Consider the following 27,569-nt stretch of genomic DNA (forward strand, 5'->3'; position numbering starts at 1 on the left):
GCACTATGCTTATCTTTGCCAAAGATGTCTTGAGGGGAAAAAAGCCAAGCCTTTTACTTGTGCAGCAAAACACGTGTAGAGACATGAAAACTTGCTGTAAGCCCGATCACTTCTGTTCCTATCTGCTTCACCACTCCTGCCACGTTTGCTTTGAGAAAGATTCAGGTGGCTGGAGCTTTCTGAAACCCATGGACTTTGCTTTTTTTCTAGACGACCCAGATAATAAGGAGTGGAGCTGCTGTGTGGGGAGTGGTACCTTCCTGTAGTGTCGATTCTGCTGAAGGGCACCTCCAGCACTGTGGGCGGATGGACGCACCCAGCACTTCCTTGCCCCTGTACTTTTTTTTCTGTGGAGCATCTTTAGCAGAACAACTCAAATCACATTTTGGCAAGTTTCTGGCACACTGTGGGGAGGTGATATGTTTTTCTTCAGCCTATCTTTTGTATGGAAATTCAAAGAAAGAAAGAATTGTTGGGGTAGCAAAAACAAGGGGAAAAAAAAGAATGTAAGGTCAAGGTGATATATTTTTTTGAGATCCACTGCTTGAAGTATTTTCAAGCTTGACTCTTTAAGCATCCAAAGACTGAGTGATAAAAATATCAGAAAAATAATAAGTACGTAAGGAATGCATTTATGAAAGACTGCAGAAAAAAAGAAATCACACTTATTTTTCCATGACATGATGATAACTCATAAAGTATCTATTTTTGGCCACTATATCCCAGAAAGTTTCCAAAACTGCAAAAGAGTCACCTTTTGAGCAAACAGGCATGTCACATGGCCAACTTTCCAATACAGCTGGGGATCTGCTCCTCACATTAAGTAACTTCTGATAAACCTCACTAAAATCAGAGCTACCATATCTTGGCTAAATGACACCTGTCAAGCGTTCACAGCCATAGGTTTGTTTGGCTGCCTTTGATGCTTTTGCCAATCTTCCATCAGCATCTATCACTTCATGGGAGAACAGGATCACCTCACTGCATGCAACATGATTCTACTAGCTCCAGGAACAGAACAGCTTTGTCCTTCAGGGATGCAGATGGGACCTCCAGTATACTACAGGAGCAGAAAAAAATGCATTTTTACAATCAATGAGCAGATTTCAAGTTAAAGTGAGTGGGATGAAAGCCGTGAGGAAGGAGCTGCACGTAAAGAGGTGGAAACAGGAAAACATAAAGATTGGAAACAGAGCAAGGGCTTCAGAGGTCACCTCCCACCCTACAACTTGCTCCAGCTCAGGTTCAGCCTAATTAAACCTGGAGCTCCTCTGCTGCAGTGAGGGGTGTCTGTATCATCCCTGACTTACATGAGCATAAGCGAAAGGCAAATCAGGTCATTTTGATTCCCAATCATCATCATCTTAGCTTCTGTAGAAAGCTGGAGGGAAATGGTGCTCTCACTGAAATCAGTGGGAATTGTCTCACCACAATTCAATACATATGTGCTTTTTGTTCAAACGCTCTCAGTTTAGCTTTCTTTCTCAAGAAGTTCTTCTCATGAGAAATACTCTCTTTCTCACTTGCCCTGGTATTCACCCCTAAACAAGCTTGGAAACAAATACCCATCTTGAACAAATCAAGCTATTTCTCCCAGAGACTGGGTAATAAAGTATTTTGTAGTGCTCCATGTAAGACCATGGTGCTACACTGACCAGTCTCCCCCTCAAAAAAAAGTGAAACAACTTCTTCCCAAAATAAGATTTATTTATTTTTTTTAAGTTTGCATTACAAAACCCAAATGACAAAGCATTTAGGAGATTTTACACCGTGGGAATAGCAGAGCTGCATGCAAATTACGCTTCACACCAGTGGAAAGTGGGCATCAGAAATCAGAACAGGTTTCTCAGAATTCCCTCTTTAAGTATTACTGAAGCAAGGATGGAGGATCTGCCACTGAGCAGTAAAGTTTCCAAGCCTACTATGTCTTTACAGAAGGAACGTCCTGAAGTAAGGAGAGCACGAAGTTTTCCCAAATACTTAATTCCAGTGTTAGTTGCTGTATAAGGGCACCTTTAGAGGCCATTTCACTTCAGAATGACTTCACTTCATTGCACAAGGCTGCAACACTTTGAAGGACACTATTAAACAAAACAGAATGACGTTTTAAAAATAGCAGTGATAAAAGAAAAAAAAAAAAAATGGGCTTAGTATGGACATAAAACAGCTGCTGGTAGATGCATTACATTCTCACTCAGCTTAAAATCTCCCAAAAGGTTTTTGCACAGGAGCTGAGAAAACCCATAGGAAAATCTTAGTTGCGATTCAAGTACATTATACAGCTATGGGACACATCTCTGCTTTCACTACACTTGCTTTTACAAGGCTGCCTCTCATAAAAAGATTTTGTATTCTACCTTTTGGATTTCAAAATGAAATTTATTGAGTACTTTCAGAACTTTGCCAAAATTATTTTCCACTGAAAGTCTCGAAGTAGCCTGTGGAAAGTTTCTGCTACATTCTGTTGGAGTCTCCCAATAAATGGCAATGCAGTTTATTCCTGGGGGAATAAGCTCTGACAATATGTGCCTATTCCATGCTATATACATGCTCCTAACACAGCCCAGAAAAGAGAATATGAACAGTAAATCCAGTGTGATTTTAGGATATTGCTTTTTCCTCCATATGTTGAAGCCGACAGCAGCAGGGGAGTCCCATGTCCTACGTGATTGTATTTCACATTATGTGACTGAAGCAGTACAACACAGTAAAATTCCTGGTTTTGGAATGCAAGGACCAAGCTGGCTTTCTTGGGAGGAAGCAGTCTTATCCAGAACTATGGGAATGCTCATCAACAGCAAATACAATTCTTATCTGCTCCTGTTAACACATCTAATCATACCTGTCTTCAAGCATGCAAAATTGCCAGCTCTTCTTATTTTCTGTTTAATTGCATTACCTCAAAATCTGGCTTTCCATCACAACACACTCTACGCTTCAAGAACAAAAACTCACATGGGGGAAATCTGCACTGGCCAAGATCAGTGACCATGGTAAAGATGATGTTGCTGGAAGCTGTGACAGCAATACTGATGCTTTCAAAAATTCTGCCTTAAAGACTGACTCCTTTGTTTTCACTTTTAAGTGTCTTTTTAGACCCAAACTTGTCTCTAAGTAATTGCATCCTGTAACACAGAACTGGAAGGCCATGTCTTCATGAAAAAAAAATCATTATAATCATTATGCAATAACTTAGAGAAGTAAGAGGATTTCAATATCAGTGGATAAATATGTGTATGTCTCAAACAGAGCACTGGAAACATTTTTTCTTGTACTTTAACAGAGGAATGCTTTTAGGTCTCTGTGGTTATTACTGCAAAAGTGTGTCATCATCTCATGCATTCCAAGTCACCACTTAAAGTGCTTCCTCACTATTTATTGTACGGACCAGTGACTTTCAACCTGCACTCTGCATCTCCCTGGGAGTCTCCGGACTATTTTTGCACCCATGAAAGATAAATAAGGAAAGCAGGCTTACATTCACTAAGCAGAGGTCTGTGCCCTGCTGCCCTCAGAAATACTGTAGGTGCCTGCATACTGAGCAAAACTGTAAACCACTGGGATGCACAACCCCACTGCAAATGTGCTGTGTACACCTTTCAAGCAGCTCCTTCTGCTCCATCCCTCACAGAACATATAAACACACATATACATATATTTTATTATATACAATATATATACTGAATAGGCTTCCTGAAGTATATACAAGTCCCCCTGAAGTACTTAAAAGGATAAATAAGATCGTAATTCTTGGGCTTGGCATATAAGATTAAATTGTCATTTCATAGACAAAAAGAATGCATGTGCCTAATTATAATTAAAAGAAGAACAATGAAATTGGGCAACTAGGATTTTTAGCTGGGAGAAAGTCAGCCCTGCTGCACTGAAGCATCACAAGCCCCTGGTGTCTCTGCTCACTGACCACATCAGTAATCTCAGTGAGCCTGGAAACTGCAGCTACCACTGTGAGCTCCTGTGGAGCATGGGTAGCCTGACAGAAAGCATATTTTACTGTCAAAATGTGTTATTTGGCACTTTATTTTTGCCAAATGCTCCTTAGCAAAGTTTTGTACATCTCCTGTTCAGCAAACATGCACAAACAGACTAGAGAGGACAGGCAGCTCTTTAGTTTGCAACACTGGAAATCAGAAATAGGTGAGAAGACTATTTATATCCTTTTGTTTTTGGACACTCTCTCTCAAACGTATACTTGTCTAAGAGTAAAAATAAATGCTGTCTCTGCTTCCACAGGAGTTTATCATCACATAAACCAGACACTGTGACAATTTCCTTGCTGCAACATGAAAAGCTTGTTGAAAAACTACTTGCAAGAAAGGCGGGAGGATCACAGTTGCTTTTTTAATGTTGTTCTAGGACAAACCCATGAGTTAGAAAGTGTAGTAATTATTTCTTATCACTCATGTGACAGTACACCCATAAATAAGAGTAACCAGTGTATTTATCAGTGACTTAAAAACATACCTTATCCTCTCTAGCACAATTGGATATTTCGATGAACTCGTCACTCAGTGTTTTTCCTCTACAGTCATATTCTGTCTTGATTAGGAAGAAATAAAAGGGATTTATTTTTATTTTTATTTTTAATGAAAAGCACATGATTTTCTTTAGCTCTCTTGTGAGAAATTTACTACTAAACACATCTTGCAAATATAGCTCAGACCAATACATATAATTTAAACAGCCTGGCAATCTCTTGCTGAAGGGGGCTAAAATGTCAAAAGGCAAGTTACAGTGTAAGATCATGATATGGCTTTGACATATAACTTCTGTTTTCTGAGAGATTCAGTGCCTTTTAAATGAAGGAACCATTTAGGTTTTGCAGTCTTACAAACATTCCCAAAGACTCAGATGTATTTCTCAAAGTGATTCACTTGCATGGGATTTTAAAAATCGACACTTCCTCTGACAACATTATAAAGTGCCTTAATCACTGCATACTCTGACTGGTCAGGACCAGCTCACAAGGTATTTCCCCTCCAGAAAGGGCAAATTGGACTGTGGCAGGGATATTATGCAAAGAGCTGAAGATGGAGGAGGAGTCACCTACCTTATCACAAACAAGAATCGAATCAAACAATACTGAAAATATAAAGGATAAATTGCATAAACTGCACAATGTCCTTTGTGTTAAAATAGCATCTTCCCCAGTTTGGTATTTTCTTTTCTAATGCATATGCCAAATCCCACATTCATTCAATTTATTCAACCAGCCAGACTTATTTAGCCTTGTCTAAGAAAAAAAATCTTGTGTGTGTTTTTTTTTTCCCCCTCAGTTTCCCCTTATTATATCCCTTTTATTTAATATCCATCTTCTTTTAAGTTAGGGACCAGAACTGCAGACAGTATTCCTGGTGCAGATTTACCAGTCTGTTGAAATTGATGTTAGCACCTTCCATACAGTGAGTCCTTATTTTCTTCACAGATACAAGGTGTCTCCTTTCTGCATAAAGCAGAGTCAGTACATGCTTTGTGCTCTGCACAATTTTATCTAATTTCTCATCCATTCGTGAGCATCCTCCAGTTCTTCTTAAATGCTACCAAGCCTTCCTCTTCCTTCTCAGCATCTCTCACCTCTCCACAGTGAAAGTTTGCTGGGACAAACTTATGTCCGATGCTGAGATACTTAATGAAAATAATTAGACATGTCTCAAGAAAATTCTTAAGGAAACCCAGAAGACACCTGTCTCCAAAGATTTTCTGATACAATCCATTGTGTCCTCTTTAATCACCAAATTATCCAAGTTTAAACTTTTATACTAAACTACCTCCTGCAAGATAAGCAGTAAGCAGTAATTTCTACTGTTGCATTATTTTACTTAGATTACTCAAGTCCAAGTAAGTTATTATCTCCCTGAAACAAAACAAATAAAAAAACCCAGCCATCTCAAGAAGAAAGACAGCCTGGTACAGCTGCTCTTCGATAATGCAATTGAGCCTTTTGACTCTATTGCCTTTCCTCTATTGCCTTTAACTTTTCCTCTCCTTTGATACGCTTTCTGAAGCTAAGGTCTCAGACGCAGAGTAATGGTTCTACAGCTGAGTTACTTCTTTAAGTCCTTGAATATATGTGGACATCATTTTACTGTGTAAATACTTAGAATTATGATTACTTGATTTATTAAATTCTTTATTAAATTTATTTATTAAATTCTTTGCTTTTTAAACAAAATATTCTGAACGATAATAGGAGATTAACCCAAGTACGGTGCAGCTGGAAGAACTGGGAAAGCTAGAGATGGCACATATCTCACAGTGAGAAATGTGAAAATCCACCAAGAATTATTTTCACACAGGTACTGGCCTGGCTACGTACCTTTCATTGTTCACCCAAATGTCCTGTGTGTCTCTAGTACTGTGTAATTCTTTCACAATGGTAAAATTTAAATTCCTTTCCTGCTTAATCAATGCAATTTTCTGATGTTCACACCCTTTACAGAGAAATAAGGAAGGCTGGTCTTTTAAATCCAAGTTAATTTTAAAGGGCATATTTTTAAAAAGCTATTCAGATGGTCATATCTGCCACTAAGGCTCTCTGCATCGTATCTGATAAACCAGCTTTTCGTAATATATCAGAAAACACTCAGTACTGCCTTCTGTACACCTTGTTTGTAAAGGTCTGTTTACTTACCTGTCACTGTCTGGCTAACCATTAACCACAATTAACCTGATGTGTTTTTTTCTTTGCAAACAAGCCAAATATTTATGAGAAAAATAAAACTTATTCAGTAAGCCAAATGCAAATGTTGTCTCAAGCACAAGCTGAGAGGTTGGGGGTAGAGGGTAACAAGGCTCTCTTTCCACATGCAGCAGTTTTTTGATTATTTCTGGTTGCAAATTAGAGTTAGGTAAGTGGAACAGCAAAATAATAATTATATGATAGTTACAGGCTGTCTTAGAAGTACTATTTGTACAGTAGTACATAATCAATGCATTTCAGGGAGAAAAAAAGCTATTTTCAAGAGCAGCTGATGGAAAAAAATTTAAAATTTTCTGAGATGCTAGTAAGTAGTTTTTTTTCATTCTGAAGTCTGCTTCCATTTCATGCAGTAAGTAACAAAATACCTCTGGTAGCACAATGGATGCCACAATCCATCAACAACTTCTGTATCTTTTACTAACCTCTTGCTGGCACTCCTCCATGCTTGCTCTAACAACACAGATGATGGCTTGTGTCTTTCATGGTGTTCCTAGGGAAGACCCATAGCACTAAACCTGCTCTGACACATTTAAAACCCTCATGTTCCCCTACCTAAAAATCACTAGGAATAAAAAGAAGTATAGCTAGCTTCTGTACTAATGGTGTTAAAGGTATTCCAGGCTACTGCTGAAATTAAAAATGTAAAAGTCGATACTGTAAATGCAGAGATTAGTCTTATATCTTTGTCAAGGAGTGGAGGTGTTTCAGCAGATACTACATCTAAGCAGAGAGTGCAATTTGAAATAAAACGTTTCACGTTTCCAGATGATGTTCCCCTATTCAAGGATGTTTGTGAAATCATGCTGCCAAATCTGTGATTTCCAAAGTTATCCACAGTGATAACATAAACAGTAAGTAGTGATTTATCTGTAGGATCAAGCTTTGTTAAAAGAGGCATGCGAAAAACATGTACATTTGAAAGCATTCTCTCCCTTGAGGGAGGAGAAAAGCTCATATGTGTGCACAAAATAAACCATGTGCCCCAAGCTTTGCTTTTCATTTTGTTCTTTCTGAAAATCTGTGAAATCAGATGAGTTAAAAAAAAAATACTAAAAAGTCTATTTGCAAGCTTTATTAATGCTATTCACAGCTCAGTGAGCTTCCAGACATCCTTTTAAACTACAGATGATAGCTTTATCAAGGACATGCATAAGCATACCAATAGCAAGAGGGAGAAATGGCTATCCTGCAAATCTTGTTCCATCATTTGTTTTGAAACACACCTCTCTGACAAAGTGAGAGCACAGCACAGTATAAAAAAGCCAGAAGTCTCCAAAGACAAATGTTCCTATCACCGATAGTGAGGACCATTTTCCTTGTGATCAATCACTGTCAATCTGTTGCTATCACACCCAAGCTTTCTCTATGTGCTTCTTGGTCCCAGGAACTTTTTATTTTGTCTTTTCATTTGACATTTTACCACTGAGATCCAGCTTTTTCTTTTCCTTAAATACACACCTTCTTCAGTTTTTTTCTTCATAACAATCAGCCATAAAGCAGTGAACTAGAAGGCTGCTCAACCCTAACCTTTCAATCCTAACCCTTCTCAACATACACCTTAATATAGCAAATAGAAAGAGGCAAGAAGAATGAAAGTCTCTTTTTGGAAGAGAAAACCTCAGAAGCAAGTTCTGCATTTGTATCTGAGCTGTCCAAAACCATTTGTAAACTGAAAATCAGAGGTGTGACACGCTCAGAGTAGATTTATTCAGAGTAAATTTAATATTGAACAGTGGAGTCATTGTTTGCTAATGTGTGGAGTCTTATGGGTTATCATTTTGTTAAAATGTTTACTTGTGTTTATCCGTTTTCTGGAGGTGTGTAATCTCCTCTGTGACCACTAATAGTGAATCTCTGCCAATATTACCAAGTGCTAGGCACTACTTCAGTGCCTATTTTCAGGACCCTTAAGTAAGAACTTTGTGAACAGAGTAACACAAAAAAAAGACTCTTTAGTCCTCTAAGCTGAATGAAAAAAATATTAGGGAAAAACAAAAGCCAAAAATAACAACAGAAAAGATATACAGAAATTAAGACAGCCACATTTTATGGTATACTTTACTTTCAGTGGCTGATGGCTCTCTTAATGGCAGCTATAAGGAAATGGGGAGTCTTCTGGGAAGGTTAGGAGGTGAAAAGTCTGCTTTTTCATAGCCATCCAGCTTCCTGATGTGAGGGGAGAGGCAAACTTCAAGCTGGGCCCAAAGAATCACAACCGCTCAGAGATGCCTCCTCATCTCCTGGAGCCTTCCTGCACACTGCTGATAGACTTGCACTGCCACAGCGGCTGCCCCGGCTCCGCTCTGCCTGCTCCTGTGCACCAGGCAGTCAGAGTCCCAAGAACAATAACAACAATAATAAAAGAATTAAACCCTGAGTTTATGCTGAGTTGTGTAGCTGGGAACTAAAATCCCAGTTCACATGGCCACTGAGCCAGCTCCTGGGGTGTAAATAGAAAAACTGAAACCACAAGCAGCAAAGCTATATAAAGGAGAAACTTCCAGCCACTCACTCAGTGGATAGGTTTTCACTGGGAATCGTCTCCAACTTAAATCTGCTTTTTACATTTAGGGAGAAGCAGATTAACACAACCAGCCTGGATAAACAAGAGCGTTTGCTTTCCCACAGTTATGCGGCTGTTCTGTCATCCCAAGAAATTCAATATGATGAAAACTGTCCTCAATGCACACCTTGTACCTCATTATGAATTACGCCATTAAGGCCAAGGGAGCTAGATTTCAGGTATTACACAAGATTTTACTGCTGCTGGTATTATCCAAGAACAGCTCACAGGAAATCTATGCGAGGCCAGACAGGAATTACTTGCAGGCTTTGGCATCACACTAGTTTTACTATAAAGAAACATGGGGGCACTGCTTGGTCTGCTTGGTAGCAGAGTCCAAGGAAGTCTGAATGAGCTGCTGCCTCTTCAGGCCTCCCAAAAATAAACATGCTATGCCATGCAGGTGCCCCTTTGGACATGGATGGTGGAAGCCTGGAGGAGGATAATGCATGAAGTGGGATGAGAACGGAATAGCAGCACAGAAATAGGTCAGAGCGCTTGCAGCCTCAGGAGCAAAGCAAAATCAAAATAGCTCATGGCATTACCTTGCACACCTGACCATGGCTGCTGACTGTCAGAGGAGCACCAGTGTGAGTGTGCCTTGGCACTATCTATGACACGCATTTTTGAATGGAGCACAAGACAGTTCTCTTTCTAATTTCCAACAAAGACACATGGAGACAAAATGGCTTCATTAATAATGTCTCTGAAATGACAGAATGATGGGTACAACAGGCCATGTGCTTGGCAACCAAAGTCTGCCCTTACCTACACTATCTTTTGTCTGGCAGAGATAAGGACATGGGGCAGAACAGAGTCCACAGCACACATCAAGCAACAGAAACAATAAATGCAGTCACCTGTGTCCAGAAGCAAACAAATTGCCTGTCATGAGAAACTAGCCTAGTCCAAGCTATCAGCAATTCAGCTTGGTGTTTCATGCCATGGATTTTCCCAATGGGTGGATGCTCAGGCCTTCCTTGGGACAGTGTCTCTGGACACAGTGGATATAAACCACTGGATCAGTGCAAGTCAGAGCTTATTAGGCACCAGGGCTGTATTTTGTAGTCCAGGTCCAGGACTGCATGACAAAAAAACAGGTAGCTTAGGCTTTTTTGGCAATGCTGAAGTTTCATTAGAGAACATGAGAAAGAGCAATGTAAAGCAGGTTTCAAATTATAGTTGATCCATAAATGAAATATGCAATGGTTTTGTTTGTTTGGCTTTCTGTTTTAATTTTCCTTTCATTTTCTTGATCATTGCATAAATGGCAGAGGGAATATTCCCAGGAAAACTGATTCATCTTGGAAAAAGCAAGAGCTCCCAGTTATCTTTTCTAATACCTGCTAGTTCTTGCTTTGCAGCTTGTAAAGAGAACAGCTGTTAACCAACAGACAACTTATGTGTTACTTCACCTTCATTTCTGAAGAGATCTGAGATCACCTACTTTTTTTCCTCAAAGAGAGCCCATCTCAGCATGCAGAAAGGGCTCTGCATGAGCTGTGGCAAAATTAATCTTCTTTCCTTCTGAGAATTGCCATTAGTCTGTCTTCTTCCCTGTTCTTTTGGCCTTGAGAAATAGTTCTTTAATGTTCCTAGGATGGATGAAATGTTACTGAAACAAAAACCTGAGAAGTCTTCTTGAAATTGGCTGGGGAAAAACAAGAAACTTTTCATAAAATATACACTTTTTCTTTTAGTAAATTATCAGAGCTTACTGCTGACAACAACAATGAATATATCTACAATTAGATATGTCACATGAATGAAAATACCTTTAAGAACTGAACTTATCCACTGTCCATTTACAGAGAAGGGTACAGCTCTGTGCAGCGACCAGAACGGCCCGCATCCTGTGCTGAGGGATGCCTTGCAGAGCATGGTCTTCATTTCCAATCTTATGTGGAGTGAACATAAAGTCAGCATCTAGTTGCCAGCAGGGAAGATGCTCTGTATATTTACATAGCCTGTAAATATTATTCTTAGCTCCCAAACAGTCTGTCCTGCAGCCTGGTGAGTGCTACTGGTGAGGGCCTGCTGGTGAACTGCCCCAGGGCCTCATAGATCTCTCTAGTGGCACAAGGGGGAAAAAAAGGTGACTCTATCTTGTATACTTTTTCTAACAAAACCACACACAACAGCTAGATACTCTCTAATTAAAACAGAATTTCACTGGGAAAGGTTTGAGTACAACTGGTGGCTATTTCTGTTCTCTCTGCCTTATGTTTACCAGGAGTTGCAGAATTATACATCATCTGAGCAGTTTATACAACCACCTGAAATAACAGGATTTATACTGTTTTAACTCTACAGGACATCGTGACTCACTAGCAGTAATAATGCACTTCAAATAAAGACATTCAGCTTCATTTTTTCAGATTAGCAACTTAACCTAGGAGAGGGGGCCCAAACTGTCATTCCTCTATTAATATTCTCTCAATAATTAGCTGCTTATTGTAGTTTTCCCTTTTATATTATGCCAGAAATAAAGCCTTTCCATGAACAACATCCCAAAAGAGAGAGCTACTATTTTAAAGTGTCTGCGTTCACAAAATGAACTACTCTGTGTAAACAATGAGATCTTCTCTTGCCTTGAGTGAACCAGATGTTTAAATTAAAAAAAAAAAAAAAAGAGCACCCTCCCCTTCACAGAAGGAAGTTACAGCAAAGAAGAGTTTCTTCCCTCAAAATGACCAATGGACTTTCATTACTGGTGCAACAGGCCCTGCTTCCAGATTTTTGCTCCCTACAGCTTATCTGCATTACTTACAAAGAGAGGCATAAATTAGCTTTCAGCAGTCATTCCTTAACAGCCAAAGCTTTACATTCAAGACTGTATGTTCTGTCCTGGCTGCTCCCTCTTTCCTCCCCCTTTCTCCTATACAAACTGTCTGTTCTTGCTACGTAAAGATGTTGGATATGGTTCATCTTAGATTCTTAGCTGTTTTTGAAATCCTTGACAAGATCTATTTGGTAAAATAAAGTAGTGTTTTGACGCTGATGAGCAGAGCATTAAACAATATGGTCTCATCACGTGCAAAAAATCACCAAGAGACGGCTACACAGATGTTTATATTCTACTTGGTACTGCTTTCTGTTGAAATGATGTTCACATCCCACTTCTGAACATGAGGAGACCTGCTGAAATGAGCACCATTTTGGCTGTGGCTTGTTCCGATAGGCTAAAGGAGCAGAGACCATCACAAGAGCTTTTAACTTAGTACTTGTGATGATAATTTCCAATGATAACAAGCTGGACTTTGAGATGACTGACAAAATGTTTTGCAGTGTTTCACCTTGTTACAGTCAACAGAGAGAAATCAGTTTTCAGTAGATCATTAAAAGACTGCATTTAATTAACAAAAACAAACAAACAACCCCAAACCTAGATCTGTACATTACTAAAGTGAACATTTAAATGATTTTTTTTTTTTTCATTATTCAAAGTTCAATTTCATACTAAGATCTCATTTTTGGAGGTAAACATTCATGTGCCCATTTTATTGTTGTTGTTAAAATTACAGAAATATTCTAATGAAAAAAGAACTTCCCCTCTCCTTTATCTTAATAAGAAAAAATTGATTGTCGGTAATTGTGTTGTTTGTCTTTGTGAAAAACCAAGGTAGATGCAAAATGTTTATGGCTGAGGTCAAATTATCTTTCAGATGATGAATGTGAATACAGAAATTAGGTTTCAGTGCTAATGTCAAGCATTCAGTTTTATTCTCTGCTTAGAAAAACAAAGAGCTAAATATTTGCTACTGCTTAAGAAATTATACTGATCGTGAAATGAATTATCTTGGTCAAGTACAACAAAAGAATGGATTTGTTGCACTGCAGGCTCTAAATCTTCTTGTAAGCCATGATTTAAAACAAGATTTTTTTTCTCCTGATTCCAAACAGGTTGACTTGAGGACCCCAAAGAATCCCTGCTCCAGATGTGTTTATAATTTCAGCTTTTGATACCAGCATCCTCAGAATAACACAAATAAAAACAAGAACCCCTATAACAAGGTATTGAAACAAAATATGTAAACACATGCTACATCAAAGAACTTGATCTATATGATCCTGTATCTGTTTTAAGTACAGTTGTTTGAGCTATTCCCCATGCAGCTATTGTGAATTTAGTAAAACTGCTTAGCCAGAATGGATATGGCTTGTTTTTGTGACCTATGAAGTACTCAGCTTTTAGAGCCAGGACACGCCCCAGATCTCAAATGAGGTAGAGGGAGCTCCCCTGAAGCTACAAGAGCTTGCGGAGACATGCATCTGCTTGGGGCTGGGGAAGTGATACCCCATTTGGTCACTGCATTGCTTCAAACAACAGCTACAACTCTTCCTATGTTTCCTGCCCAAACCCTAGGAAGCAGCCATTGCAGGCATTTACTCTAAAGCTGCATAAATTTAAACACATCTGCTTCTAGTCTCAAGGGATAGGTGACCTGCTTGAGCCTTATATGCTGGCAACCACTGAGATAAATATGGCATGTTGCCTTGTGTCAAAGCCTGCAAAGGGCAGTGGTGAAATTTCATTTATATGCCTAACAACTGAAAAGAATTCCAGAAAAGCTGCCAAACTGATGGCCAGACTAACATGCTATCATCTGTTTATGGTCACTGCAGGTGTATGCCATCAGTTATAAAAGAATGGAACCGTAAATTTAGAAAATTGGCAATAAGCTGAGTGATTCAAAAGCTTCCCCCAGTCATCATCTTCACAGCACCTGCTCTGCAGCTAGATAGGCCCAATGCACAGTCTGAAGGGCAACAGATTACAGTTTCTGCAAGACTAGAACGAAAAGAATTTTCCATACTTGTCAGCTGCATAAAGACTGTATTAAAACCCAAAATAAATGAGACTGCTGTTATTCACACAATCATTCTAAAATACAAAATCTACCCAGAATTAGACCTGCATCTCATCTGGACTAGACACATTAGTGCCAACGTTGGTGTTGAAGATCTGCTTATGTTTCAGTTGCAGGCAGCTTTCCCCAGAAAACTCCTTTGCCAAAAATATACGATTATCTAGCTTCTTTACAAATAAAAATATTTTAATATTAAAATATGTTCTCCTTTTGTAACACTATTAAAAGTCAGTGCACACAAAATAATATTCAGATTTTCTGTTTGTATCTTCCTTTGTCAAAGCTTGAAGCTCCTAAGCTTCAAAAGCCACTATAGCCTTTGGAAACTACAACCAACTCTGCCATCAATCAAAACAACCATTTCCCATCCTGTTAATGTTATCTGCAGACTAGATTAAAATATTATAAGCTACATGGTTGTTTGAGTTTGTCATGATTTAGCATCCTGCACATACACACACACACACATAAAAAAAGGGAAAAAAAAGAAAAAAAAAATTCACTCATGCCAAATAACAAGGGCTAGAATTAGCTTCTGGAAGTCTCATCACACATATTTAAATATATTCACAATAGCTTCATTGCTGCACTTAATCTTCTATGTAGACAAGATTCTAGTGACTTCAGAAAAGCAGAATTAGGCTCTGAATATATGCTGAACAACAAAGTTACACATATATACAAACACTAGATATATTTCCTGAGCATCTAATATTGTTAAGATAGAAAAAGGCATTCACAGAGAGTCTAATAATTCTGTTCATAAAGTAGAGTAGTAAAGGCTGTAAGAAGTACAACTAGTGTGTACTCATGTTATGAGCTTAAGTTTCACATTATTTTTCTAAATTGCTTTCTACATAATGGTACGTAATGGCTTACCACAAATATCATGTACTTACACATCTATTCTTAAATCAGTTTTCCGAAAAATACACTACAAACAAAATAAATTCAAAATAGGAACTCGAAATAACCTTCATGAAATCTGCACACATGGCTGATTTTTTCCTATTTAAATTTCTATTTGTGCAATAAATTCCATACTCTCTTTCAAGATACTCCATGCTTTGCTTAACAGTACTAGTAAAGCGTAAGAGCAACAAAATGTCAATAAAAACATCCTGTTCTTCCTTGGCACTTTACCAGAAGTCTAATTCTATGAAGCAGGTATTATTCTCTTTTTCAGTAACTGGATCCCAGTTCAAGTTTTTGAAACTTTGGGGATGCTGAAGGAAAACATACTGCAGATCAACCAGTGTCCAACATTGAAAAACACAATGCCTTTTGTCTCTCATACTGGCCTGCAGAAAAAAATAATCAGTTGTTTTAGAACCAATATTCCTTCTGTGCATCAAATCAGATTTTCCTTTACCTTGCTGTAGGGCAACAACAACAACAACAACAACAAAATAGGTAGACAAACTACAGAAAGTGTTCTTGCAACGTATCTTTGACATAACTGCCTGCTGCAAACATCTGTACAACCAGATACATTCCTTGTGTTCAAAATCCAGCAGAGGTTACACAGTCTCATTACCATGATATCATGACTTACAAGTGAAAATATACAAAGTTCCTGAGGCGATGAAAATTTAGTATACACCTAAAGAAGACAGAAGATAAACTTTCCAGCTATATTGGTCTCCAGGGTTTATTAGGCAAGAAGGCTACTTTGATGTCTCTGGACTAGTCCCTCCTTAATGGATCATTAATGTATCATTAAACCTAATGATACAGTGGCTTTTCATAAAGCTTGACCTTCAGAAACAAGTCAGTGATATTAGACAGCAAGCACATTTAGCTTTATGGAGAGATGTAAGAGCAAATCCTTTTCCCAAAGGAATGTCAGGTATCAGGACTGAAAGGTAGTGCCAATTACCCAAGCATGTCGTGGGTAACCTAACTGATCCAAGAGTTTACAAAATGTCTTATTTAACAGAAAAACAACTAACAACTTTCTGTGGCCTTACAAACCACTGAGACACATATAGATCCCTAAAGCACTGTAAGACATGTCACAGTCTCTTTAATTTTGTGGGGCAGATGGCAGATCCGTGCTCTTTCATTTCACTCTGCAGAAATTTGGAGAAAGAAAGGCTCCAAGACCTACATTGTTGCACTAGCCAAGCTGACCATAGTTGCTCTTGAATAAGACAGATGCTGAATACTCAGAGCAGTGACAATGTACAGACAGTGGGAGGGGACCTGGTAAACTAAAGTGGTGGGGCTTGAGCTTTTGTGTGACAAGGAGAAGCCAAAGGAAAAAGCAACACAAACAAAACCTTATCCTCCCCACCCCCTGATTTCCTCCTTCTAAACAGTACCGTAATAAACCAGATGTGCCTGTTATTGCCTTTCTCAGGAGAAAAAAGAACACAAACCTCTTATATGCAGCTTTTCATTCTTCCTTGTCACACAAATTAAAAAAAAAAAAAAAGTGGTAAAGGAAACCATTGTGAATGGTTCACTCAAGAGGGATGGCAAAAGATACTTAGGAATATAAAAAAGGAGGCTGTACTGAGCACAGAGACTGCTGGATGCCAGCAGTTGCTGCATTCCCAAGAAATCAAAGAGAATGTATCCTTTTGGGTTATCTCTGATGGCTCAGTCTCCACTGATTAGCTTCCAGACAGGAAGGATTTGCTTTACTTGATGCTATTCTATAACTGTAAAAAACAACACCAGGTTTTAGCTTAGGCACTGCAACTTAGACAATATAATTAACTAAATATTTTTTACAGGAAAATGTTGGAGCTTTTGTAGCTCAGTTGAATATTGAAGGAGTGTACAGCAAAGAGTACAAAACTTGGACAAAAGGACTCTGGAGCATCCTTTCCCTTGAAAGAAGAGCAGGAAAGAGAAAGTACCCCAATACCTGTTTTAGCTGTTGTTTTGCAATCATGGTCCCACTGTCACATCAGAGTGCAGGTGCAATTGCAGCATTGAAGGATTCTTTGAGAAAGGCAGGCAGGATTCTTGCTCTGAACACACCACATACACCAGCAAATGGTTTCATCACCTGGCCACCTTCTTTCACTTCCTCCTTCTCTCCTCTCAGTTTTCAGTCAGCTACCAAGCTCAGTCTGGGAGTAAGCGTATTCATTAACCTTTACAAAAATACCTCGGCAGATGAATTAAGTCAGATGACATTTTATAGGCAGTGAGCGACTTTCCAGGAACACTTCTATACTTAGTAGTAATCTATTTGATAACACTTTAGCACTGTTTCTAAGACTCAGAGCCTGAAGAAGAAATGAACGCAATTCAATGAAAAAGAATGGAAAATGAATGGCACCAACCTGCCTCTCTGATCCAGAAAGTAATGCTTCCTCTGAAATACCACAGATAAGAAACTTCAGCATGCATTACAAAACACGTTTTGCTTTTCTAATAAACCTTATCAACTATTCCCTAAAAGCTTGAGGCCAAACCTTAAGTTTTCATTCAGAACTCAAACATAAAGAGACCAACCAAGTTCGAAAAGGACTGTGTTTTCTCTTCTTCCCAGTTGGACTTTCTCCCTGTATTACAGGCTTCTCCTGAAAACCACCAGCCCAAGCCCTCATACAGTGTCTGTGCATCAGCCTTCTTCTGTCCTGCAGCAATTCTTCCCCAGGACTAAGCTATACATGGTTTACTGTGACTTTAAAACCTCTCCAGATATGAATGTTGCTCTCTCAGTGAAGAAATACTGCTCTTTAAACTTCATTTAAATTTGATTTACTTCAAATAGAGTTGTATTATGCCTGACAGATTTCAGAGACCTAAGAGGAAGGATGTAGCCATGTCTTGGAATGAACTCTGAGGACATTTACCATTTTGTATGGTAACATTAAAATTGAGCGGGTAGACCCCAACTTCTCACCAAAATCATTCACAAGTAGATGCAAATTGATAGTAGCCTGGATTTGTGCATGGAATGCCATCTGGATAGCTCTTGTCTGTAAAACAGTTGAGATATGAGCTCTGTTAATGAACTTATAAAAAAGAAAGCCACCGCCCTAGCCCATGGCTCATGACAGATCTTGAGATTTATCATGAACATATGAAGATAATATATTATTCAATATATGGATCATAAATATTGTTGGAGAAGAGAAACAATAAACATACACCATTTGGCACGCACCTTTAACCGAAGTTGTTTGCAGCTTTATTTTGAACATGAATTTATTCTAATGAGGCCATTCCAGGTTCTAGCATTGTATTATATGGTTTCAATGCACAGCTAAAAAGCCTCAGCTTTTCATAATTAATCATAATTATTTTTTTTTCTGAAATTCTAGAAGCTCAGCTGTTTGAAGTCAAAGACAGTTTAGTGTAGGAGATTTTCCAGTTAGCACCATATTCTCTGGGAGACTGTACTGTACTTGCTGCTGGTGATATAACTGGAATGGGCTGGAAGAGTTTGTAGTCATGGCAAGGGAACACTTAAAGCTTGGCTGAAAATCTTCAGCTATTTAAAAAGCAAATATGCCCCTTCTGCTGGTGTGACTGCATAAAGAATCCCTCATACAAATGGGAGTGGTAGCCTTTTGGATAGAGAATTAAAAAGCTAGGATGTTAATTATGAGCTAAGATGTAAAGCAGATGAGTTTATAAACAAGGAATCGTTTCTACTGAGTAGAAGTGCTGGGGGTTAAATTTAATTGCAAACCTCTGATCCTTTTCTTCTGCTTCTGCAATCACAGACTCTCTCCATATGCACTAAGAGCCCAGCCCCTCCCTGACATTAGGAGCTCTCAGTATGTTTAGGGTTTTTATTACAGACTCCTGCAAAAACTTAATGAGCAATAAACTCAGTGTTGTTTCAGACGTCAGCAATGACCGTGACAAGGGTATTCTGACTAAGTTTCCCTGAATCACCCAGTTATTTATCAGTTGACTAGAATAAATATTGACTGTTCTTTGCACTATCTTCTACAAATACAAATCCAACAAAAAACTCAAAAGTCTAAAGAAATTTTCAAAGTTCCTAGACTGATTTAGAAAAGAGCTGATTGTTTCTATAGGAAATTTCTTAGTAGCTTTCAGATTTCAGATTTCAGATTTGCTTCTAAAAGGATTGTCCAAAAGAAAAATAACATCTAGATACTACTTTTTTAGCCATGGCAAACTTTTCTTTCCAGGAAAATGGATAAATACATATACTTTTTTTTTTTTTTTTTTTTTTTCCCCCAATCCTATACTTACATGGGTTTGGAAAAACTAAAGATAATTAAGCTTGGAACTTCATCCTAGAATCATTACTAAGAAACTTCTGCTTCATTCTCCTATATTTATAAATGATACAGCTTAAATTTTCAAATGCAATTGTTATCTGGGAGGATTCCTCCTTTAGGCACCCAATTTGAGGCACCTTTCTTCCAGTTTTCCAAGATGTCTGTCTTCAGAAGCTTCAGTCACAAAGTTTCAAGAATGTGAAAGAATATCAGAAAGGAACAGCTTTCAGTATCTCCATCTGAGCACTCAATCGATGGAAAGGTTCAAAACCACAGAGAACTTAACAGTACAGGCTTTTGTTTACTTGCTTTGAACAGAAAGCACTGAAGATGATGGAGAAAGCGGTCTTTACCAAAACCACCCTTGCAGATCAAACATGAATGCAATCCTTGATGCATGTGATCTCATATACAACTTCTTCTATTACTGTAATAACAAAACATATGGGTATAAAAAAGCACAGGTTCAATGTGATATTTTTTAATTTCCTCCTTCCCTCTTATTTAGAGGATTTGGAGACTCTGAGGAGCTAAAACAAAAATCCTTGTGCACTTTGGATCAAATTTTCAACCTCTCTCCCTGGGCACCAGCATAAAGCTGGTCCTCCCATTCCTCTGCTGTTGGCCAAGTTGAATGAACCATCTTCTGCACAGCTGCAAGCTACAGCTTACGGGAGGGGAGAGCAGTGGTGATGGAAAAGGAGATCACGAGAACCCAACAGGGAGAATAACTGGTGCTACTGTCATATCATGTCAGGGAGGGTAACTGCTGCTACTGTCATGAGGTACTGCACAAAGGAAAAATCAATACAGAATAAGTTCTTTTCCACGGCTCACATACTTCTTTGTGCCCTAAAGCAACATTTAGAGAGGAAAGAAAAGCCAGTAAGTAACACTTTCTGGAGTAACTGGATGCAATTAGATGGTCTCTGTTACTCTGAATGATAATCATTTTTGTGATTAATGGTTCTGTGTTTGTGATCAATGGCTCTGTGTCAGGCTGGAGGCCAGTCACAAGCAGCGTCCCACAGGGATCAGTCTTGGGACCGGTGATCTTCAACATCTTCATCAGTGACACAGACGATGGCATCGAGTACAACCTCAGCAAGTTTGCAGATGACACCAAGCTGAGCGGTGCAGTCGATGCATTGGAGGGGAGGGAAGGCATCCAGAGGGACCTGGACAGGCTGGAGAAGTGGGCCCATGTGAACCTAATGGGGTTCAATAAGGACAAGTGCAGGGTGCTGCAGTTGGGCCGGGGCAATGCCAGGTATTGATACAGACTGGGGGAAGATCTCCTGGAGAGCAGCCCTGCGGAGAAGGACTTGGGGGTCCTGGTGGGTGAGAAGATGGACATGAGCCAGCAGTGTGCGCCTGCAGCCCGGAAGGCCAACTGTGTTCTGGGCTGCATTAAAAAGGGGTGGCCAGCAGGGAGAGGGAGGTGATTGTCCTCCTCTGCTCGGCTCTTGTGAGGCCCCATCTGCAGCACTGCGTCCAGGCCTGGGGCCCCCAGCACAGGAAGGACGTGGAGCTCTTGGAGCGGGTCCAGAGGAGGGCACTGAGATGATCAGAGGGCTGGAGCAGCTCTCCTGTGAGGAAAGGTTGAGGGAACTGGGATTGTTTAGCTGGGAGAAGAGAAGGCTGCAGGGAGACCTCATTGTGGCCTTCCAGTACTTGAAGGGAGCAAATAAACAGGAGGGGGAATGGCTGTTTGTGAGGGTGGATGGTGATGGGACAAGGGGGAATGGTTTTAAAGTGAGACAGGGGAGGTTTAGTTTGGATATTAGGAGAAAATTTTTCACCCAGAGGGTGTGAGGCACTGGAACAGGTTGCCCAAGGAGGTTGTGGATGCCCCATCCCTGGAGGCAGTCAAGGCCAGGCTGGATGTGGCTCTGGGCAGCCTGGTCTGCTGGTTGGTGACCTGCACATAGCAGGGGGGTTGAAACTAGGTGATCATTGTAGTCCTTTTCAACCCAGGCCTTCCTATGATTCTATGATACAGTCACTTTTAGCCTTAGAAATCTCTGAAGGTATTTATCAAGTTTTGCTTCTGAATTACATGTGAGAAAAGCAGAAGACAAACAACAAATTCTCCTAAGCTTATAAAAGATGAAACATAGCAAAATACATATAAACACACCTGTCAAACCCAATAAAAGGAAAAGCTTTTCAATGTTAATTAAAAGAAAAACGTAAACACACTATTTGAATGTGTCAGACCAATGTTTTCTGTCTCTACTAGCTCCCCTCCAAACAGCATGCATCTGCTGAGCTTTAGCTAAGGTTAGGCTTCTAGGAGAAAGACTGCTGTTTCCTTGATGCACAAATATATCCATGGAAATTTTGGAGGCAAATGAATACGGCTTGTCAAATTAAAAGTATGCATATAATTCCAAGACATTACATGCACAAATACAATTCTTTAATAAAACGTAGGCTTGAACCAAGCATTTAATAAAGATCAGACACCAAAAATTCTTTTAATGTTTTCAAAACCAATTTTAATCTCATGCTTAATACGATGCATTTTGCTTCTCTAAAATTCCAGCTTCTTCCAGACAGACTCACTTAAAATGGAAGAGAACAAACTTCACTGGCTTCAAAGTTACTGCAGCTGCACAGCCCAGCTGGAGGGAGACAGCAAGCTATACTTCCTGCCCACTCTTGTAGGGCCAGAGGAATCTAGCACTGTCTTTGACTGGTACATGGAGGAGAACACAAAGCTAAGAGCTGAGGGAAGGATAGGAGCCCTCTTTGATACTGCTGCCCTCCTGGATGCCTGGTTACAGGCTCCACTAGATCCTGTTAAAGTCAGCGAAAGCCCATCCATTTATCACAGTATAGCATTTAGTACCAGGCCCCCATGTAAGTAGGTGGAACTTTAATTAAGAAAAGGGAAAAAAAAAAGTTAATCTCATTATTAAATGCAAAGGGGAAAACCACTTAGATGAAAGTCTTGTTTTCTAGTGTCATAAACAGAACTGCCCTGTAAGCGTCACCAGTCTGCCCATTCCTCCCTTTCAGGTAAATCTGGTGGGTGAGGGGCTTATCATGTGAGAGCGGATAACATGATTCTTCTGTCCCTGCCCTTGTACTGAGCATCAGCAAAGCCAAGGCAAGAATGAAAATGGACAATAAGTTGCTTAACACTCTAAATCAGCAAAATCATCTAGAAACTTGTAGTTGGCTGATAGATGAGACAAGAGAAATAAGTTACAGAAAAGACAAATACCTTGAACAAATGTTCAGTGGCTACTCAAATAGTTGAATTTATATTCAGAGTGAACACTCTTACTTGTGTCAGAGATTTTCAATAGTCCTCTAAACATCAAGGAATAAATGAAATAAAGTAAAGTAATGATGAAAATTTTTGGGGAACTCTGGCCTCAGATGGCAAGGCCATATAGTTCCTTCTGAAATCAAAGAAAGCAGACAGTGTTTATCACCTCAGAAACTTTTAAGGGTGCATTTTTGCCCTTGGTTTTTAAGTTTATCTCCTGTTGACATAAACCAAGGACGATATTAGACTCAATGACTGAATTTCCATCAGTTTATTGAAGCATAAGACTATTCACTGCTCTGTATTCCTAGAGCCTTGGATTTCTGGATTGCAGCTCAGATATAAAACCTGAGAGTAAATCTGATGCCCATCAAATTTAAACAGAAGACTTGTCTTATAAGTTTAATAATACCCAATACATCAGAAAGGGTTCTGTGCTAGTGAATGTCACACATCACCTTGTAAATAAAGTATTTTAATTTGTAAATTTGTATAGAGCAAATAATAGATAATCTATAGTTTCTAAATAACAAGTTGTTTCCAGATAACATTTGCATTAAAATTTTACTTTTTTTTTTTTTTTCCTTTAAATGCATTGAGCAGATGGACAACAGAAAACATTAATCAATATTCTTGCTATCAGCCATGAAATAAGCCTACAGGGCAAGCACTCTATTAAAGTGCAGCACCAACATTTTTTCTAACATCCCCCATTAATGTTGTGCTAGATGTCTTTCTTTGGCAGTTCAGAATAGCATACAGACACAACCTTGGGTTATATTCCAGGGCTTTTACCTTGCACTGGAACTTCTTGCATACAGCTTGACACAACTTAATTTAAAAGTTTTAATTCATTTTTTCAAAAACAGTAATGTACTCTGAACAATGGGCTGATAAATGATTCTTGGGAGACGGCTGTGCTTAATATCACTTGACCACACTGAAAAGAACACATGAATTTTATATCATTTCATCATTGCATCTGGTTTAGTAAAAACAATCCGGTCCCTTCCTGAAGTCTGATGCCTGTCATTGCCAAGAGACATTCGAAACTTTAACAGAGTTCTTGCATAATAGATGGGATGAGTTATGTCTTAAGTGGGTGTGCAGCTTGATACTGTACCAATATATTTTTTCCATCATTGGCAATTGCCATTTGCACAGAAATAAAACTTCCAAATGAGTAAATGTTATCACCAGACATCATCCCCTGAGATACAACCTCAGGAATTATGTCTTCCTCTTCCAATGTGAAAAGATGCTCAGCATGCGGCATCTCTGGAAGCACTGTGGACAGTGTGTTCTTTTGTTAATGTGAGAAACATTTAAAAAAATGACAGGGTTTGGATTTGATTGGTAAAATTTATTTCTCAACTTCTTGCATACGTGTAGACGGTTTCTCAGAGAAAACTGATGATTTATTATCACAAGAGCACTACAGCAACTGGATGAAATACCAATACCAACTCTAGGAATAACACAGTGGTATTGAATGGGTAGTAGAAGTTCTATTATTGGTGATTAAGATGGCTTTTGAAGATATAAAATTGAGAAAAGAAATTCAAGAATGCTGCTTGTCACAGCCTGCAAATCCAGAAAGGCTATTTCTGCACACCCCCACAACCATCTTAGCCTCTAAAACTTCTTCTGTAAGAGTTTAATTAATAGGTGGGCTTAAGTGTTTATTTCTAAGACAATTAAAGCTGCCCTAAGAGAGACAAAGTCTCCTTTTTCATATCTGAGATCCAGCAGCTTGCTCTGGCCTTTGGTGCAACCAGCAATGAGGGGACAGGCTAACCCTGGAGTGGTGCAGCCTAGCCCACTCCCTTGGGACCACCAGAGCCCAACACAAACCTCTTCCTTGACGCAAAATTACTGAATCCAGCCTTTTTCTTTATCTCTAACAATAAGCAGAACAAAATTACAAAATTGAGTATTTACAAAAAGTAAATACTGTGATTTATCTCATGCACAAACTTTTTTTCTATGATTCACCTATAAGTCCTTGGCTGAATTACCCACATTTGAACAGAGAAACCAATACCGTAGGCTGTTGTGAAGGGTTGCCAAGGAAAGCGTGGCTCATTGCCACTTCTTACCAGTGTCTGTGCAACATACTTGACAGACAACCTGCCTTAGGGTTTCCAAGATGTTACTGTCAATAGCCTTTACACCCTCCCAGTTCTACATCTTTAAGATTTAGTGCAACTGTACCTGCAGTAGAGGATAATTCAATTAAAGACACAAATTTGGCACACTTCTGAAGCAGTATTCCTATAAATACTGTCACATCATATCTCATTGAGAGTTTGAAGAGTAGAGAGTAGAAGCACACTGAGAGTTTGGAGGAGAGGAGGAGAGGAGGAGCATTTCAATCTCTTCACACTTAGTGCAATACCCCAAACCCTCAGCTCACTTTCCCAAAGCTTGCTTAAGAGCATGAGTCCCACAGCCCAGCAATGATGCAGGAACCCAAGGATGCTGGCTGCAGCCCCAGAGCGATGCAGGAGCTGGGCCAGCAATGGGGCAGCTGCTTGCTCACAGCTCAGCAGTCAGGAATGCAAGCTGCAGGCCGCCAGGGGATTAAGTGGGCAGAGTGCAGGTGGGGCAGTCACATGCAAATGTAATTTCTACAAGCAACTATCAGCTGCAGATGCACAAGTTCACAAAGGGCTTTGGAATTGCTTTGTGTGAGTAATATACATTATGTATACATATTGTTTCAAATATACTTGCTTTCATGGAGGAAACGCACTGTGCTTTCTGCTCTAAACTCAGCCAGGGTAAAGTGGAAACCATTCTCAAAGCCCTGCCAGCACCTAGGTCAGCCAGCATCGCTGGGATGAAGCTAAACATCGAGTGCACAAATGGAAATTTGCACGAGCATCCTTACTGGCCACCAGCAGGGGAAGATGAAGCAGCTGGTTGCAGTCTGAAACCTGCATGCTTCTTTGCAGTCAGTGGGAATTCCAGATACATGGGAATGACAGTGAAATCCAGGAGGGAGAAACCTTGGTGAATCTTCGCAATTAACAGCCTTGGCTTAACAGTCTTCAGCAATAACTAGGGAGGAGTAAACACACAATTTTTGTCTCTATATATGTATATTTTTAGCACACATCTCATTCTTTGTCTTGATTAATGCCACAGGGTGTCTACTACCTGCAACAGAAACACTGCAGAACAGATGTTACAATCCCACACTTCTTCTACTTTTGTTTTAAAGAGAGCTCAGAAATGTAATTTATACTTCCAAACAGTACAGTGTCTCTAGAGAGAAAGAAAAACTAGAATTCTTTACTATTTGACTCATCAAAGAGCTTTTTCACAGGAGAACACAAACAGCAATATTAACAGAAACACTTCAGAAGAGGACCTGAAAATCAGCTCTGCAAAAGCTCTAATTTAGCATAAAGGAGCAGACTGAATCTTTTCTTTCACATGCATCATACAGTGGAAGATTTCACTCAAGTGCCAACAGATGTGGTAATCACAGGGGTAGCTCAGAACACTGCATTTACTTAATTTTACTGTAAATCTCATATACCCATAGATGTTCCACTCTACCACAATATGCTCTATAATGCAGTGGCACCTTTGCAAAATAATGACCTCAGATTTTATTTCTAAATAAAAGCACCTGGCAAGTTGTTCAGAAACACACAAAATTTTTCTTTGTTTGATGTGATAGCCATATGTTTGATCCACTCTCTGTCTGAAAGCTGGGGAAATATGTCAAATATAGTAACTGTGCAAGTCCTTCCTAAAAAAAGAACCAAGGGGCTCTTCTCAATATTGTATGCAATATTATATATGATATTGCATGCAATACCACCTTGACCTGTGCCAAACCTGCTTGCTCTGTTGTTAAAAAGAAAGGACTTGTTACTAACCAGATTCAAATTACTACTGATTTATTCTTTGCTATCTCAAACTCATACATACTGCCAGCTTAATGAGTGGATTCTGAAGAGAAATTCTCAAAATCAGTGAATGTTTTCTCTCTCACTCACTGCAATTTCTATGCATATATTACTGTAAAGTCAGTTAGCTGCTTTTCCTGAATGACAACTTCTAAGCAAATAGAATGCAGCTAGCAACCAAAACACTCATTGGAGTTTAACATCCACCACTTAATCAAAATTTATCACAATACTGCCAGCATGTTTCAAAGTAGAGGAAAGGACAGCAGAGATAAGGGCTTGTTCGGTGTTTAATAAAGAAGTTCTCTTATCTGATTATCTTGCTTGTGAAACATACTGAAGTATAACAGACTTTTAATATCTGTGACTTCTGGACAGCCGTATTAGTGCACGCTTCTTCAGTTAGCATTGCAAGAAATTATCTGTGCTGCTGTATATCAAAGCATGCGTGCATTCTTCCATCTGTCCCTCAGGGAAGCGAGTCTCCAGAACTCTGATGAGAAGATAGTGTGGGACGCTTTATTGCCAAAGCTTTTTTCCCTGTTGTTATTGCTATTGTTAGGGGAAAAAAAAAAAGAGAAAGGAAAAAAGTTTCCAGCTGAAACTATGCATGAGTGCAATGTGTAATGGCAATGCCAAGCAACAGCAGCCTCCCCCAGCTTGGCCAGAGCAGCACTCGGGGGGGGGGGGGGGGGGAAGGGGGGGGAGGGGAGGGCTCAAGTGAGCAGTGCAAGCAGTGAAAGCCTAAATAAACTTTGACCATTAGATAACAGGGATATTATTGCTCTGTAAGACTTCCTGAATGGCCTAGAAAAACAGAGACAGTTCTTGTTCCCGCCTGAAGGAAAGGAAAACAAGGATGAGTGCTAAGTATGCAGACTGAAAACTCTGATTACTTCCTTCCTGCCTTCTTTTTTCCTCATTTTTTAAAATTTGATTTTATTTTTTTCACCTTAAAAACAAACTGCATACACCACCGAAACCATGAGGAC

At 39.4% G+C, this 27,569-nt stretch overlaps 1 protein-coding gene and 1 long non-coding RNA gene across 3 annotated transcripts in view; both read right to left on the bottom strand.

The window, feature by feature from the left end:
• The window catches only part of EGFR (epidermal growth factor receptor), a 151,833-nt gene that overhangs the window by 56,065 nt on the left and 68,199 nt on the right, over nucleotides 1-27,569 (bottom strand). The window lies entirely within an intron of this gene.
• On the bottom strand, nucleotides 20-27,237 carry LOC146544192 (uncharacterized). The gene is made up of 3 exons (XR_014884054.1): nucleotides 17,028-27,237; nucleotides 4,483-4,557; nucleotides 20-2,081 (listed from the first exon to the last, which is right to left on the bottom strand). It is a non-coding gene; the product is annotated as an uncharacterized LOC146544192 (long non-coding RNA).

The sequence above is a fragment of the Meleagris gallopavo genome, chromosome 6 (genome assembly GCF_905368555.1).
Source record: "Meleagris gallopavo chromosome 6, MGAL_WU_HG_1.1, whole genome shotgun sequence".
Taxonomy (NCBI): domain Eukaryota; kingdom Metazoa; phylum Chordata; class Aves; order Galliformes; family Phasianidae; genus Meleagris; species Meleagris gallopavo.